Source organism: Lissotriton vulgaris, chromosome 8 (assembly GCF_964263255.1).
Source record: "Lissotriton vulgaris chromosome 8, aLisVul1.2, whole genome shotgun sequence".
Taxonomy (NCBI): Eukaryota; Metazoa; Chordata; class Amphibia; order Caudata; family Salamandridae; genus Lissotriton; species Lissotriton vulgaris.
Window position 1 is genome coordinate 843161261 of NC_141696.1, and position 19060 is coordinate 843180320.

Here is a 19060-nt window from a genome sequence, read left to right on the forward strand (position 1 = left end):
TGGATGCATGGGTTGGTGAGTAGCTACATGAGTGTGTATATGGGTTATTAGCTGTTTTTTTGAGTACCAAAATGAGTGTTTGTACAGTTCGGTGGGGAATATTACTTAGCGCACAGATGCATGAATGACTGACTCACTGTTTGTATGTGTTTTGAAGACAGCATGTGTGCAGAACTGTATGGGTGGATGAGTGTATGTATGGGTGTGTTAGTGAGTGAATGGCTGTCTCAATAGTATCTTTATGAGTAACTACATATGTTTTAAACTAGTATATGTGAGTATTGATGTATATAAGTGAGTATATCTGAGAGCGACAGATTCTAAGACTTCCTGTATAAATAAGTTTGTGTTTCTATAAGTGATTGTTTAAGAGAGTAAGTATGTCTACGATTCTGTAGAAGTTAGTGTAGTGGTGGGTGTATAGCTGTATATGCAAGTAAATGGATATTTGATAGTTTATTTGCATGTGTGAGTATGTGTGTGAGTAACTCTATAGATGAGTGTCGGTGTATAACAGGATATATAGGTGTATGAGTACATATGATGAGTCAGTACATGTATGAGTGACTATATAGAACTGTTGGTGAATGAGTGGATGTGTATGTAGATTTTGGGATTACTCAATAGGTTGTTCTAACTGGAATTGGTATCTCAATTTTCTTGAAAATGTTAGTTTCTATTTTTGATCGTGTGTATCAAAGGTTATATTACAGTAAGAGGAGGTATGCCACAAGGATGATGTCATCAGTGATGTAATCAGGGATGTCATTTGAGATGTCATCAGTGATGTCATGAGTGATGTCACTGACCATGCCATGAGTGATGTAATATGTGACGTCATCAGCAGTGCATTGCGGGCGCGCAAGTTATAGTTAGGTGAGCTAACTATAATGGAGGAATTTCAAAGGTTTTGTATGATAGAAACGTTCAGCTAACTATAACGTGTGAATACATAAAATATCTGATAATATTCAAGTCGCTTCAGGTGCTAGCAGCATTATAATTGCATTTAACAAGACTGTGCAAGAGCTGAGACACTGTTGTTAGTCATCGATTTGAGAAAACTATCCATATTATAAAGTGACTGAATATAATATAATAACAGTTTATAAATATGTGCGTAAATACCAATCAGTTATCAAAAAGCCGTAGAAATGCTAGCAGCAGTGTGCTTATATCTAACCGTGTTGAAAGGAAGCCAGGGCGTTAATGTAACAGATTGCACTGACTTGGTTTCTTTAAGCACCACACTGATGACAATTAGCCTGACCATCATAGCCTTTTAGGATCATTTTACTATTGCTTTTTAAGGTACTTGAGATACACACTATAGAATGTCTGCAGTTGAGCCACATTTCCTGTTCAGACAGTTGGTGTTCTAAAGGCTGATTAGCAGTTCCTGCTATCAACATAACGTGCTGAAAGGACACATCAGTAATGATTTGTTAATATGCCATTGGCTTCTTTCCTCCTTTTGCTCCCTGGCTGCCTTCAGTGCCTGCTTTCAGACTCCAAACACTTGTGTGTGCCTTCCACCACGTGTTCTGCTAATGTCCACACATGCCCCTTGATGCCTGTTTTCTGCAAATTGTGCTCACTGCGGCCCAGATTATTACTAAGGGCTTCAATCCGAGTTTGGTGGGCCTCCAGTGGCGTTGCCTCCACGCCGTCCGCTCGAGGACCGCCAAGGCTGTAGTGTGCCCACCTGCCAAATTAGGATTGTAATCCATGGTGGGTGGGCTTTGCAGCAGTGGCCTGATGACTGTGGCCTCTTAGGGTCATTGGAGAGCCTAACATGGAGTCCGCCCCAGTCGGAGCGCCAACTGCAAGTTCCAGCACTGTGTAGCATGCATGCCACACTGTGCAGGAACGGGGGTGCATATCCGGGAGGGAAGAACAGGTGCCCCCCTGCATCCACCCCCAAGCGCAGGAGTGGCAGGGGGCCCTGTTAAGATCCCCTTAGTTGCCTCTCCGCAACCCTTTTCATGCTGGGCTCACCACCAAGAAAGGGGTAGTGGAAAGACAACTCATAATATGATCGGTAGTGCGGCAGCACCACCACCAGTATGGCGGTCCTATGGACCGCCATACTCATAATCAGACCCAAAACCAGACAATGCTGACCCCTGTGCAAACCCTTGTTTGTGATAAAGTTGGACCCATATTTCATTTCAGGTCAACCCTGCCAGAAAGGAAAGAGGAGAGATAGGAGCAGTAGTTCAAAGTTCAAATAAGCTTTATTCGATATTTCAAAGAATATCATACAAGCATACATAGCAGAAAAAATATAAAGCAGTACATTTAATCAATTCATTAAAATAGATAAAAATAGAAAGATGTATAAGAAAAAATAATACCATTTAAAAAGAAAGATCAGGGGAACCAATCTTTTCATGATTAAAAATTATTTTAAAAGGGTCTTAAAAAAACAGCATGCTTAGATAGGGCCTTGCAGAGATTTCCCAAATTTGTTTGTGATAAAGTTGGACCCATATTTCATTTCAGGTCAACCCTGCCAGAAAGGAAAGAGGAGAGATAGGAGCAGTAATTCCAGTAAACATCAAAATCTGCATGTTATTTCCCATTATTACCCAAGCAGGGAGGATTACCAGCCCTCACATCGAAAACCCCAATTTCGTACAATTATGCTTTAATTTGGGGTGAAAAATCTCAGTCACTCAATACACACGACTGCAGGGGGGTCTCTGACCCCTCTTTAAAGTACAGGCAGGTTGCTGCCTGCACAGAGAAACACAGAGCGGCTTTGAAACAGGGCAGCAGATTTATCGAAATAGGGCACACTTTCCTTGTTTGCGCCCAGTACACCTGTTTTAAGGTGTCCCATGGCGCAAACAGCTACATCGCCCACTGTCTATAATACTGCCTGTCAGCCAGAGCAGCAGACTTTGGAATGGGTGAACCAGGCTTGTCAACTTGTGATTCTGAGCAAATCACTTACGGCCAGATTCATGAAACGAAAATCGGCTCGCAAAGGGCCAGATTCTGAGAAGCTGGCCCTTTACGAGCGCAATTTTTGCATTTGTGATTTATAATCCCAAATGCAAAAATCGCTATTATAGAATTCGCAAATTTACGAGCAATTGCATTTAAGGAATCTCTATTTGAGATTCCTTAAATGCAATTCATGATACATTTAAAAAATGCGAATTCGCAATTTTGGGCCGCTATTTACCGCGAAGTCAAACCTCATGGCAAATAGCGGAAACTTAGAAAAATGCACTTAAGTGCATTTTTCTAAGTTGTATGTTCCACACACACATGTCCTTGGGACATGTGTGTGCGTAACACCAGCGTCTAATGTCATTTCAGGGGTGCAACATGGTGTCCTTTGGACACCCCTGCACCCTTGAAATCGCAAACTCTAAATGCGAATCGCTAATAGCGATTCGCACATTGATATGTCATCCCATTCATTCCTATGGGCCTTTAGGCCCATAGGGATGAATGGGGAGATATTCCTTATTTGTGATTAGCAATTAGCTAATCGCAAATAAGGAAGCTGTAGGAATCGCAAAAAAATTGCGATTTGTACATGAATCCCTTTATGCGAGTCTGTAATAGCGATTCCTTAATAATCGCTATTACAGACTCGCAAAACGGGACTTTTGATGAATCTAGGGGTTAATCTCTCCGTGCCTAAAAGTGTGTAACATATTCTGCAAAAAAAAAAAAACACAAAACACAGCAAACAAAAAAAAAACTACTCCTACCCTCCAGCAGTACAGAAATAAATTGAAGATTTGTCTATTCAAGAGCATTACCAGCTCCACACAATAGGAACAACCACATTCCCCCGCTTTATCATAAATTACCTTCAGTTGCATTCCTGGGTCCTCACCCCCTTTTCAGCAATCCATTTCTCCTGACCTTGGGTTTTGCTGTATAAGTTCACCTACAAACCTATTTACATACATTCCATGAACGTCACCATCACCCTGTTCCTCTGAGAGACTCCAAGACTCTCTACGAGAATTCTGACAGAACCTACTCATGTTGCATACAAATGATTAACTAGGTCTCAGTTCATATGAGCTGTTGCACAAGGGACATTAATCTTTTGATAGAACATTAGATTGATAAACGAAAGAGATGAAGACATGCTAAATAGTGTAAGTTCACCTTATGGTGGCAGCTGGAAAGTAAAGCTTCTCCTAAACAGGGTACATGGGGAAATCCAGTCCTCCATGGAGAATCATCACTGAGACTCTTTGAGGTAATATAGCCTTTCATGGAGACTTCCAAATGCTAATATGTTGATTAATTGATGGTAGAAAGGAAAACTGTGATGTCTGTTGGGCCTAATGACCTACATAATAAACTATAACACAATAAGGATACGTGATTCACACAATTATGGCAAGAGATAGGGCCAGATGTACAAAAATGCAATTTTGCATTTCCTAAATAGCGACTCTTCGGAAATTGCTATTTAGAAAATGTTAAAGAAAGAATAGCTATGGGTATAACACCCCCCGTAATGCATCCCAAAACTAGTGCTGCGCATGTAGAGCACACATATGGCCTAGGGGCATTCGTGGGTTCTATTACACTTTTAAAGAAAGCATCATGGGGTGCTTTTTTAAATTGCACATGGTTACCTTCGACTTCGAGTTAATGGTAATCGCATTTCCTAAATGCTCATTTTGCCTTTAGGAAATGCTTTGTACATGTGCTAAGAAATTGCAAATAGGAAATCCCTATTCGCGGTTTCCTATTTTGGGATTTTGCGATTCGCTAAAGGCCTTTCTTTTTAATCTCTCTGGGCTGGAGCCAAACTCAGTTCTAAAATATGGAGAGGCTGATACACCTTTATTCCTCTGCCATGTCAGACATTACATTTCTGATGTAGCTCACCTCTTACACCCAGTGCCATGTGCTACTGGCAGGTGGAAGTGTAGTGGAACTCTTGTCACATATACCACATTCCTTTGAGGGGAAACAACCTTTACAACGCAACATTTACACCGCACTACCATTACAACGAAACATTTACAACGCAACATCCATTACAACGCATGCATTTACAACGCAACCATTACAACGCATGACACTACAGTGCACACCACTACAACGCATGCCATTACAACACAGTCATTACAATGCATGCCATTACAACGCATAGCATTACAACACATAGTACCCTTACACTATCCAACACTTACCCTACTGTTGTACCCCCTGGAGTTAGAATAGTAATTTTTACCCCTACACTATCCAACACTTACCCTACTGTTGCACCCCCTGGAGTTAGAATAGTAATTTTTACCCCTACACTATCCAACACTTACCCTACTGTTGCACCCCCTGGAGTTAGAATAGTAATTTTAACCCCTACACTATCCAACACTTACCTTACATGCAATGTAATGTTATGCGTTGTAATGGTATGCGTTGTAAATGTAGTATGCGTTGTAGTGGAATGCGTTGTAAATAGCCAGTCGTGTGGCTGCTCATCAAATGGTCAAAGACAACAAAGCAGATTGTCACACAATCACACCCACCTAAACAACATTGACCCAGAACTGCACTTTGCTCCTGTTGTCAGACAGGGAGCAGTGTGGATACTGATGTGGTAATGTATGCTTTACATTGATGAGCACTGTGGAAAGATGAATGTCAATGCTTGCATTTCACTCTGGAGCAATGCAGGTAAAGGCAGGGTAATGAATGTTTTACATACTTGGGCAATGTGGATACTGGCACGGCATTGTGTACTCCACATACTAGGTGTATGTAGATACTTACATCATGCAACATCTAACGTGAGGGACAGACCCAACGTTCTGAGGTCTGAACATGTGATATCAGCAACAGGAATACCAAATAACCTTCATTTGTCCTGGCACCATAAGCAACACTCATGGAAACCTCAATTAGAAGCCCCATGGTACAAAGAGCAGACCAAACCGATTTGACCATCAGAGATCTCCTGTGACAGGCATGGAACGCTCAGTAGAGCTTTGCCAAATTTGAGCAGTGTTTTTTGTAGACACACTTAGCATTATAAATGTAGCAACAACCTGGAATGTGTATGAAGAGCCCTCAATGACAGTGCCTAGAACCTGAGAAGGGACTCTTAGAAGTACATTTTAAGCACCACAGATTGCGATGGCAGCACCGTGGACTATAATAGCACCTATAATGTTTTTTTTTAAATCTGGCACATATATTGGGATGGACTATTAACTGGTTCATGTACAGTGACGAGAAATGTGTCTGTGTACAATATATGATAAATATGTCATTTCCTCTGGATTTTCTGTCACTAATAAGCATTGGTCCTGGGTACTGTGAAAGATCCTGAAATGTATAAAAGTTTCATTAGTTCCACTTCGGTACTGCCTGTGAGGCCAATGACTCTTCTGGAGAACTCTGTTGTTTTCAATAGAGCTCCAATCATTCCAAAGAGCTAATATACATTATGCAAGGATTAGGGCTTTGCGTCTAGATTTTGTGACTTTGTGTGTTTCTTTTGCAGCTGTTTTTTGTTAAAAGAAGTGATGGTGATTGATTTCGAGAGCTAACTGTAGGCTGGCACGGAGTTAAGACCACCTAGATGATGAAGGGCAGCATTGAACACAGGTTAATAGAAAAAGAGAAGACCCACAAAAAGAAAAATAGAAAGTAAAAGTAGTATTAGGTTGAAGACAGAGTGATTTCCAAAAAGGGGAAAATCTTCAAATGTGATGCCATCGGCCTACTCCTAGGGTGCAAGTGTAGCATTGTCTAACTTTAGCTTTAATGAAGGATGTTGTGAAGAGCCTATCAGCTCGAGTGTCAGGATTGCCTCCTTAAAACTATTTGCACATCACATCATTAATAAACAAAAATCAATAGCTTTTTTTTGTAAAACTTACTCTTTCATGGTTATTTTGTGAACAGCTTTACACAATTTTCTTGGATAACTGATATTTCCAGGTAGTGAAAGCAGTTATGTAGGAGCAGTTGAATCCAATAGGACAATCATAACAGAGGGCCTCATTTGCAATATTCTGACGCATAGCAGTGCAGTGCAGCAAGCCTTCCTGCTATGCTGCCCTGCATCAAAATAATAGGGCAGGAATGCGCCGTATCTACAAAATACAGCACATTCCTGTCCTTCTTACCTGCGCCGGCTCACAAACAGCAGCCATGTGCCATTGCAGATACTCTTGTGTCATTTTGCAAGGGTGCCTGCGCTGAGGTGATGATTGTTTTTTTTTCTGCAAGGAGTACCTTCCTGCACAAAAACAATTATTAAAGGCATTTTCTTCTTTCGACACGTGCTGCAGAATGCAGTACACATAGAAAGAGAAAAAAACGAGGAGAAATAAAGGTTCTCCTCATTGAGCCTCCTTAAGCCTCCCCTGGGAGGTGTAGGATTCAGACGCATTACCGGGGTGACAAAATGTTGAAAATCTGGGACTGTGTCAAGTTCCATGGATATTGCATGGGAACATGCACATCAACACCCATGGAACGGCCCTTTCACGCAGAGTTATACGTGAAAGGGAAACATATTTACAAGGTCATGAAAAGTCATGCAGAGTGACTTTACATGGCCTTGTAAATATGGGGAAGCCCATTGTGCTGCCAGTGCATCAATAAAAGTGACGCAACAGCGGCGCAATGGGATTGTAAATATGATCTCCAGAGTTTCCTCATATTTGACTCTGTAAGTTGTAATTCTACTCCCCCCATGTGTAGAAGTGATATTGAACTACCATCTATAAAATGTACTATCTACGATGCCTAAGAAATTCCAGTGGTACGTCTATCATTCCTAATTTCAAGCATGCACGAATGGTCTTTTTGAGTCAAAGAACCAGGAGCAGGAATCTATTACCTCTTTTAGAAAAGAAAGATATCTCCTGAAAAGGCAATGCTTGACTACATGTCCAAAAGGGACAACATGAGAGCAATGTTTCCAATTGTCAATAGTAACTTTGTACTAAAACTCTAGGTGGCTTTTCATCTAAATCAAGTCTACAGATTTAGGCTGCTGCTCTTAGATAGGTTTTTTGATTTCTTTACTATCAATAAATCATCTCTATGTCACTTATAAGCATGACTAACCTAAGCTAAATTAGCCTCCTCTAACTAATGTAGGATTAGAAAAGACTTGAAGACTCTGTTTAGACATAATATTGTTTTGTAATAGTGTGAGTCAATTTTTTTTTTAAACTGCATCAAGTATACTACCATAGGAGCATCAAGACTAGTCAAACTCAACTTTCCCTTTACCCTGAAAAAAATTCACTCAAATTTGTACAACACATTGAATAATATGAATATCAATCCAGTGGATTAGTGAAAGTTAGAATATGTACAGCATGGTACATTGCATTAAATCTTGGTGCACTAGACCCGTACACAAGTGTCAATTCTCTAATCTAAGAGGGAACACTGCGGATCCCCCATCGTCTCAGGATATCATGATGTCTTTTATTGGAATGGTGCCAGTACCCAGTTCGGAATTCAGTAGATGTCCAGATCTTTCATTAGATTGTAAAAAGAATGAGAGGAGGGTATAGGAAAAAGGGAATGGTATAGGGGAGAGAGGAAGCACACAGGGAGAAAATGTGGGTTAAAAGCCAGGGATAGCAGTGGAAGAGGTGTGGCGCAGCGGCCAGAGTGCCTGACTCTGGACTACCGGGTTCACGGCTCGAACCCCGGTGCCGGCTGCAGGTTAGCCCAGCACCATGTGACTCTGGGCAATAGCTTGCTTAATCTCCCCGAGGGTCCCCAGCACCGGGACACCACTTCGGAGGTAGCTGTGCGCTTTACAAATACTGGTGTTTCATTTCATAAGCTTTTAAGGGATAAGCTCTAACACATGCTCTAGAACCCTAAATAGGACTGAATTAAATTTAATGGAAGAGGTGGGGGGGGAAAATAATCGTGTTGAAGGGTCTTAATCACGAAACTAGACCCTCTTCCCTGGAAAGTGCAATGCCATTGTGGGAGAGGGCCTAAAATACTAAAAGATTGGTCGCAAAAAGAGGTCACAAATTGTGCACCAACTTTAGTTGAATGTTTTAAATTTTGCAGTGTGACCTATGCAGCATTAGGTTACATTGCACAATTTTCAGAGGCATCTATACAATAAATATAATTTAGGCAAGTTGCTATTTGTGACATTGTGGTTGCTGCCAACATAGGGATGGTGGTCTGCAAGGTACAGTAAACCACCATCCCTCTGTTTGCATCCCCAGATGGGAAACTTTTTTTTAAAGCAGCTGGTGTTTCTTGAAGAAACTGGAGCTGCCTTAAGAAAAAACCCATTTGGGAAGACATTGGACCACTACTTCCTTCCCTGACATCGCCTGACATGATTCCCAAGGATGACGGTGCCACAAGGGACACCTCCACGCACTTTCTGCTGTCAAGTGCCAATACAGACACCCTTGCACCATAGGGCAAGTCTGTCAGTGTTGTGGTTATTAAGGAATGGCTTCCCTTCCTGCCCAGAAAAACATGCTGAAAGGCAATGCCCTCTTTGTATGTACTGCTCTTTGTATGCAGAATGCAGGATTTTGATGCAAATCCATGTCTTCAAGTCTTTGTAGATATGGGTTGAAGTGAAAATCGATGAGTGTAGGCACAATAATGCCCATGCACAATGGAATGTCTTCTTGGCGTAAGGAAAAACAAAGGTAGGGCATTGCGTTACTTTGGGTTACAATCCAATGCAAATCGCGATTTGCATTAAACTGTAAAATACAAACCCTACACTTAGTGCTGGTTTTGCACTAAAAAAGTAACACACATTTAATGCAAAGTGTTTGTTAAGCTGGGCCACTGAAAGCAGGAAATTTTTGGGTAAAAACAAACATGGTTCTGAACGGCATCATGATACTACTGTTGAAAAGCTAAGAAATATTCATATTGGTCAAGTGCATGGATGTGCTTTTGACATCTCAGAAAAACTCATCCCATGTAGTCTCTTAACAATACACAAATCCAGACAGTCATTTCCATGCCCCAACAATGTATTGACTGAGGTCTTTTTAGCCATTTTTAATCCTACCATGGAAATACATTAAAGGGCGGAAAAATCTGGGATGCTATGAAAGGCCCCCATTCTCACTGTCTGCATTTCTGTGTCTGATCCTTAACATGGTGATGAGAATGAAGTTCACATGCTAAGCACTCAGATGAAGTTCCCCTTTGGAAAGAACTCGCGTCGCTTGGATCGGAGACTCCGCCCAGGGCGCTTGCAGCCTGCCATTTTATAAATGGCGGCTATTATTAGTCCCAGACCGAATATTAACTGAGGGACTCTTTGTTAACTGAGAATGGTTGTTCTGAAAGATAAAAATGTAGTCTATCTGTTCATCTTTCCACTACGCATCAGTCTTCAAGCGCTAAGGTCCGTTTAGAATAAGCGTCCCAAACACCCCCCCCCCAACGTCTTCTGAAGTGAAATAGTGTCTCAGCGTTTCTGATAAAGTACACCATTGGATTGGATTGTAGGTATATTCATATAGTGCGTGGTACTCCAAACAAATCAGCCAAGCCCTTTTGCAGACAGGTAGTACCATGTGCTGCGGCTTCTAGGGTGCTGCCCCAAAGTCTATGATTAAGACAATGGTCTGGTACTTTTCAAAACTCAGGTATGCGTCAAAGATATTACAGACTGCAGAAAACAAGCGATTTCATACTTCTGATTTCTTCCTTGGAGAGCATCTTTGTGGAGTGCCATATTTGGACATGAAGCACTGAGCTTATCATCGTTTACGGTTTTTATTAACATTTGTTGCGTAAGAAAGTTGGAAGGGACAAAATACAGAAAGTTAAATGTGAATGTGGAAAAGAAATGTCTTTCTGCGAATTGGGGCAGAGCGGGGTGAGGTAAGAGAGTTGCTCGGCTGCAACAGAATGCAGCCTTTCTCCCTTAAGTGTTTAGTCGGGGGAAAAGGATGTCAAGTAGAAACAAGCATTGGCAAAGCCAACAGGTCTTGTCTTTTGCACCAATAAAAAACAACGGTGGGGTAGGACCCTGGGAAAATTTTTAAAGACCTAACTCTGAATACAGATCCCAAACTTTAAACAACTACAACGAGTATCAGAGGGTCTAAAAACTGAAAGAGTTTAAGGAGTGATAGACATCAATCTGACAATACACAACCCTTTAACTGATTGACCAATATGAAGGTGAACTTCAACATCTCAGGTGGATAAGGAAAATACCATCGGTCACCACTCGGATCCGCCCTTCATCATTTGGGATTTATCCATACCATCCGTGTGAGTGTGTTGTAGTCACAGTCAAAGATAGACCAAGTTGTTAAAAGGTCTACTTTGCCGCATCGACACCAACTTTATTCGAAAGCCAGGCCTGGCTTTACCTTAGACAGTCCACCTAACTGTCTTTGGAAACACCTTTTTAATCTTGGACAAGTGAGCGTCATTCGAATAAAGTTGGTTCTACGCTCTCTCATCCAATTTTACAACACCTAGTTTATTATTTTCATTCACTTCACTTTTTTCTGCACTGCACTCCACAGTCATCACCCTTGTCTCACTCATTAACTACTACTGAGTGATGTACCATACTGGTGTCGATGCGGGAAAGTAGACCTTTTAACAACTTGGTCTATCTTTGACTGTGACTACAACACACTCACACGGATGGTATGGATAAATCCCAAATGATGAAGGGCGGATCCGAGTGGTGACTGATGGTATTTTCCTCATCCACCTGAGATGTTGAAGTTCACCTTCATATTGGTCAATCAGTTAAAGGGTTGTGCATTGTCAGATTGATGTCTATCACTCCTTAAACTCTTTCAGTTTTTAGACCCTCTGATACTCGCTGTAGTTGTTTCTTGTCTTTTGCACCTTCATATCTTGCCAATGCCAATCCTCCAAAGAGGAGCAATGATGTCACGGCTGTTCTGTATGCACAAAGCAGAAACCACTCAGGATGGCAGGGCAGAGAAAAAGCTACAATGAAATACATTTTTTTTATTGAGTATGAATTGTAACTTCATGAGCGAGGGTCACAAAGATCCATTACCTCTTTAAGTAAGAAGCTCTTATTAGATTAATTTTGTCAGTCAATTTACGAAATTATCAATCAGTCATTATTAATTTTTTCTTAAATTTTTTTGAGAATGCTAGAACAATGAATGTGCATTTTTGTAACAGGTGGATTGCCTACTCAGTCTAGGGTGACGAACCGTCCGTAAATTTCATGGACAGTCCTTAATTGGGACCTCACGTCCGTTGTCCGTGAGGATCCCTTTTACGGACGCCTTTTGTCCGTAATTTTGGCCATCACAGGGAGCAGCACTGCTCCCTGTGAGAGGCCTCTCCCCCGCTGATGGAGCCACCTCGCACTCCTCCTGGAGCACATGAGCAGCCCCACCCGCCCATTGTCATTCTGTATGCCGGGTAATTGCCACATACAGAATGTCAATGGGGGCAGTCTGGGGTGTTAAAAGCATGTGGCGGGCTCCTCCTGCGTCAGTCTAGGGCCGGGCATTCTGTTAGACGGTGCAGCATGGGCGTTTTACCTTTTATCTAAGTTAGATAAAAGGTAAAATGCCCATGCTGCAACGTAAGAGAACAGTTCATTTAAAGAAGCCAGTAAAAGAAGTTAAAAAGAACGGGTTATCATTCTTTCACTGTCTCATCATTTTAGAACTGAAGTATTTTCAATATAATATTCAGCAAAACCATGGTTGCTGCTTTTTTTATTTTAAGGAAATAGCAAATATTGACAAAGCCAATAGTCCTGGCTTGTTGTTGGTGTAATGATACTTGTTGTATTATATATCTGGAGGATGCAATGACAGAAATAACAATACCAGTCACGTGAAACACTATGCTAAGCGCAGATTTTTAGCCTAGGGGGTAGATGTATCAAGATTCCATTTTGCGATTTCTAAATAGCGATTTTTAAGGAATCGCTATTTAGAAATAGCAAAATGGAATGTATGTTGAAAATCGCTATTTTTTAGCGATTTCTTAATCTTCCTTATTTGCGAATTCGCAATTTGCGAATTCACAAATAAGGAATAATTTCCTATTCATTCCTATGGGCCAGGAGGCCCATAGGAATGATTGTGAAATAAATCTCAATTTGCGATTCGCAATTTGCTAATCGCAAATTTGAGAATTATTTCAAGGGTGTAGGGGTGTCTCAAGGACAAAAAAGAGAGTTTTCCCAAACAAACCCAGAAAGGACTGGGAAATATAGCAACAAGAAACAGGGGGAATTGGTTCCTTTCTGTGGTTCCTAAATCAAGACGCGATATGCTTTATGGAGTAAGACACCAAAACTTCTCTGACCTCAATAGTATATATATTAACATGTCCCACAATTATTTCAAAAAGGCATAATCTTCATTAAAATCATATTTATTAAAAACTTAATCAAAAGCAGCATGATATAGGCAAGAATTTTGCATATAAAAACATAATCACATTACATTAAAGTTCAACACATTTACATGTAAACAATAGTTAAAAGTAGCCAATATTGTCGACGCGTTTCGGTGTTTAAGATCGATGGTACACCTTCCTCAGGACTACAGTAAAATTCTTCAATCTAAAAAGTATATGGAACAATCAATTAGTATACATTCATTGAGGGATTTCATTTACAGAAAGTTTTTAGTCTAATGGTGTCTAAACTGTAAAGGGAAGATTCCTTACACAATTCGCAGTATTCAATTTGCGGTGCCAGTCTTAATCCTGGGGATAGATAGATCTTATCCACTGTTACAATTCTGTTTTGTTCCTTTGAGTAACCTGTGTACACACAATCATGTTTGGTGTACAGTTAGTGTGTTAATTTATTACACCAAACTACCAATAAGCCCCTTATAAAACTAGATGATCACATGCTTACTCTGTACTTTATAGTAGGAGCGTTGGGTTTCGTTCTTTATGTCGATTTGGAAGACTCAGGGTATTCATCAGGTTGATTCTAAGGCGTCTTTCCACTCCTCGCCCTTGCTTTAGCATGATAGAAACGGAGTGCTTCTTTTTTTAATTCAATTAAAAAAAGAAGCACTCCGTTTCTATCACGCTAAAGCAAGGGCGAGGAGTGGAAAGACGCCTTAGAATCAACCTGATGAATACCCTGAGTCTTCCAAATCGACATAAAGAACGAAACCCAACGCTCCTACTATAAAGTACAGAGTAAGCATGTGATCATCTAGTTTTATAAGGGGCTTATTGGTAGTTTGGTGTAATAAATTAACACACTAACTGTACACCAAACATGATTGTGTGTACACAGGTTACTCAAAGGAACAAAACAGAATTATAACAGTGGATAAGATCTATCTATCCCCAGGATTAAGACTGGCACCGCAAATTGAATACTGCGAATTGTGTAAGGAATCTTCCCTTTACAGTTTAGACACCATTAGACTAAAAACTTTCTGTAAATGAAATCCCTGAATGAATGTATACTAATTGATTGTTCCATATACTTTTTAGATTGAAGAATTTTACTGTAGTCCTGAGGAAGGTGTACCATCGATCTTAAACACCGAAACGCGTCGACAATATTGGCTACTTTTAACTATTGTTTACATGTAAATGTGTTGAACTTTAATGTAATGTGATTATGTTTTTATATGCAAAATTCTTGCCTATATCATGCTGCTTTTGATTAAGTTTTTAATAAATATGATTTTAATGAAGATTATGCCTTTTTGAAATAATTGTGGGACATGTTAATATATATACTATTGAGGTCAGAAAAGTTTTGGTGTCTTACTCCATAAAGCATATCGCGTCTTGATTTAGGAACCACAGAAAGGAACCAATTCCCCCTGTTTCTTGGTGTCTCAAGGACACCCTGCTGCACCCCTGAAATGTACATATGTGTGCATATGGCGCACATACCTGCCCTATGGGCATGTGTGTGCGTCACATGCCACCTTCAAAAATGCAAAATAGGGCATTATTAAATGAAATCGCAAATTACCACCAACTGCAAGTTGGTGGTAATTCGCGATTTCTTAACACAAATTCGCAATTTCTAGAACCCACATACATCAAATTTAAGGAATCACAAAATTTGCGATTCCTTAAATGCTTAAGCAAAATAAGGAATCGCAAATTTTTGCGATTCCTTATTTTGCGATTTTGTGATAAATTTTAAAACATGCAAAAAAGCCTTTTACGAGTCGCAAAGGCCGAAATTCGCCGAATTTTGGCCTTTGCGAATCTCAAAAGGCTTGATACATCTACCCCTAGGTGTTTTAAACCACGCTCTTAATTACATCAAACACCCACTTTGAAGAGACCCACAAGTATTTTTACACCACTTAAAGCCCTGGAAACAACACCATTTCACAGTCACCTCACATCCTGGCACTGTGCATCATGCATGATTCATGACTTCTACGTTTTCAGACTGCCTGTATGCAGGGGCATAGTGAACCCACCCCACCCCACCCCTTGCTTTAGGAACTACAGCAAGGTGAAGTTCTTGATGTGCCTCTTCTGTCTGCAACTCTGCAGAAAAAGGCTCGGCTCATAATGTGAAAGGGTGGGTGAGTTAATAAGTGAAGGAATGTGTGAATGGCTGGATGGATTACTAAAAGGATGAATGGATGAATGAAAGGGGGAATGGATAGAGAATGAAATAGGATGGATGGATGAGTGAATGAGTAGAAGTATGGATGAGAGAAAAGGTAAATGGATGTATGGGTGGAAGGGTAGATGGATGGGTGGATGGGTGTGTGAAAGGATGGGTGGATGAGTGAAAGGGTAGATGATGGGCAAGTGAATGGGTGGATGGATGAATTGATAAGTGAAAGGTGAATGGATGGATGAGCAAAAGGGTGGATGTAAGGATTAAAGAGTGAGGGAAAGGGTGGATGGATGAGAGAATGGATGGCTAGATGAGTTAAAGGATGGATGAGTAATAGGATCAATGGATGGATTCATGAATGGGTGAGTAGATGGGTGGGTGGATGGATGGATAAGTGAAAGGGGGATGAAGAGAGAAAGTGAGGATGAATGACTGAAAGGGTGAATGGGTGGAAGGATAAGTGACTGGGTGGATGGATGAGTAAGTGAATGGGTGGATGGATGAGTAAAAGGGTAAATGGCTGGATGGGTGAGTGAATAAATGGATGGGTGGAAGAGTGGATGGATGACTGTACGGATGGATGGGGTGAAAGTGTGGGTAGATGAATAATGGATGGATGAGTAAAAGGGTGGATGGAGGGATGGATGAGTGAAATGATGGATGGAAGGATATATGGTGGATATGGTGGATAGGTTTGCAAATGGTTGAATCTGTTTGGATATAGATGGGCACACAGATGGAAGGACAGAATGAATGGTGAAAGACTGAATGGTGGATGAAAGAATTATTACACCTTGTAGCACCCATTATCTGAAGTAACATTTCCTAAACATTGACTTTCATGTTAATATGAGTCATTGTCTCTATATAATGTTTGTGGGATGTAACACACTCCGACACCCTTCGCTACATACTTGGGATGAGTATCACTATAAAAGAAATTAAATACACATGAGAGACCGTCTAAGTGAAGATGAGGGGCACCATTGGAGGGTGGTAGCAAGGCCGGACTGGATGGACCAGGCATCGGAAGTTTCCCTGGGAGGCCGTAAGGGGGGGGTTGTTACTGGGGGCTGGCACTGCAAAGTTCCTTGGTTCCTTGTATAGCCAGACAAATGAAGATTAAGGAAGCAGCGTCGTTTTCATAAACAAGTCTTCAGTTCGAATGCTGTGTTCCAAAGTTTTATTATTGCAAACAGCACAAAAGTTCAGTTGAATAAACTAAACAGATGCAATGCTTAGTGAAATAGCCTGCCCAATAACTACTGCATTTACTGACACAACTAGCCACTTTTTCAAGGTTGACCAAGTGCATGAAATTCTCAAATTGGAGTTCAGGATCATATCTGAAATTAATTAACTATGGCAGCTGAATGAACCTTAAACATGTACCATATCCAGCAAGCCAAAACAAATATGCATTATGGTAAATTGTCAACCACAGAAAGGACTAAGCAAAGAGTAATATGGCAAAAGATGAGCAAAATACACAAAAGGATCTGAAGAAACATGACACAGTTCAAGTGGTTATGTATCTGACAAACTCAGAGGGACCCTAAACAAATGATATCAAAGTGATGTCCCTCCAGCCCTCTCAAATTGACACAAAATGAACTGTCGCCTATGCCAACTACCCCATTGAGGTCAAACATACATCCCCAAAACACACCCAAAAAAGCAGCCTAACTCAAGGCCAACAGTGAGTCACACTCCACATAGGGCTATTAGTCAAGGCCAAGATAACATTCAGTGCACTCGCACTAAAACGCAATCAGCAAGTAACCAGCAAAAGAAAGTTTAAATATATACATGCAACCCCTTTTAGAGCTGCTGTCCTGACCTGCAGGTCAAAGCAGCAGCCTCAGCAGGTAAGCGCTGTGGGGCGGGGCGATGCGGGGGGGATGTCAACAGATGACGGAATAGGGCAAATTTAATAAATAAATAATTCTATTCCGTCGTCTGTTGACATCCCCATGCAGAGCCCCGCCAAGCCATCTCACTTCGCTTACCGGCACCGGCCGCTGCAGGGTCAAAGAAGGGTCACAACTATCAACAAAGCGCATATTCTGACTTTTGACACCAACGCTAACACACTTTGTGCTGTGTGTTATAATAGCTATAATACTTGTCCTAAAGGTCATACCATAATATCTTCTAATGGTAGAGGTCACACACCCGCCTGTCACCCCCGACCTGCGAGGGGAGGTCCAGCTAAACAACTCAGTCATACTCCACAGTCACTGCAGGGTCAAGTACAAGGGCTAGGATGAAGTACTATTTCAAAGAAAGGCACTAATTAGCACAATCAGCAAGTTAATACTGTGCAAGAGCCTGACCTCTCATCCCTGATAAGCAACCAACACCTACCAAGGTGTAGCATAGACCACTGACCTTTCCACAACCAGAATGACACATCAGAGCACGATCACAACCACTAACTCAGCATTGCTTCGTGCAGTGCTAGTCCCGCAAAAACTGACAGCAGAAAGGCGGGACCTACTCAGAAGGTCACTCTGCGCTGCCGTGAAATCAGTTCCGGATCAACAAATGGGCAAAGTAGGCACCACCCTATGGGCCACACTCCTTTTAGGGGCCGCGCGACAACAGATCAAAACAGTACTGATTTGATCTTGAAAGAAAACTACAATCAAGCTTTCTTAAATTGTTTCCAAAAGATAGAAAAAAATGGGCACCTCAAAGAAATGAAAACTTTACATTGAAGACTCTATAGAGAAAATACTATATTAATGTAATGCACCCACTGGATATATAAAAGTCTGGTTGGTTTATTAAAATGTTAAAAAAATTAATTTTTGTCTAATAACGTTAATAATTGTTAATGTTTAGTTTTGTGTAATAAAATTGGTTTATTAAAATTGTTGGTTGGTAAAATTAAAAACGTATTAGGAGATAATTTGTGAGGGGGTGATATTTCGACTTCCTAGGGGCCTCCGCAGGGTTTATTTAATCTGGCACTGCATGAAATTCACCTGTAGCCACTGCACACTTAACCAAGGACAAGTGTCTGAATTCAAATGCACTTGCCTGCTTGAGTCAATTTGACTGACACCTGCAAGCAAGCAAAATCAAGAAACTCCGGACTCCTGCAGTACCACACCAAAAGGAACATCATATGCGAAGGTCAAGCCCGTGCTGCATATGAGTGCACCAGTAACGTGCGGCATGAAACAGATGATGGAAACACTCAGAAAAACACAGACGTCTCTAAGAGCGCTGGACCCAAAGAACAGCTTGGGAAGTAGAGGGTCTGGTTTGCCAGAAGTCGACCCTGGCAAATCAGACCATCTACTTCACAAGCTATGCTTTGGGATGGAGCAGGTGGCCACAGCTTCTGTAGAAGACCTCACCAGTGGCACCAGCCCTACAAGCAGGGGCGTAGCTTCAGGGGGATGTTTAAGGTGTTACACCTCTCCAATAAATATATTTTCTGGTAAATAGTTGGGTACAGGTGCTTTTAGCCGGGTATGGTGAAGTGTC

At 41.1% G+C, this 19060-nt stretch overlaps 1 protein-coding gene and 1 non-coding gene across 2 annotated transcripts in view; one reads left to right on the top strand and one right to left on the bottom strand.

The window, feature by feature from the left end:
- The window catches only part of COL4A2 (collagen type IV alpha 2 chain), a 656575-nt gene that overhangs the window by 415225 nt on the left and 222290 nt on the right, over positions 1–19060 (bottom strand). The gene's annotated exons all lie outside the window — the stretch shown is intronic.
- LOC147698084 (small nucleolar RNA snR46) lies at positions 14934–15124 on the top strand. Its single transcript, XR_015299668.1, has one exon. It is a non-coding gene; the product is annotated as a small nucleolar RNA snR46 (small nucleolar RNA).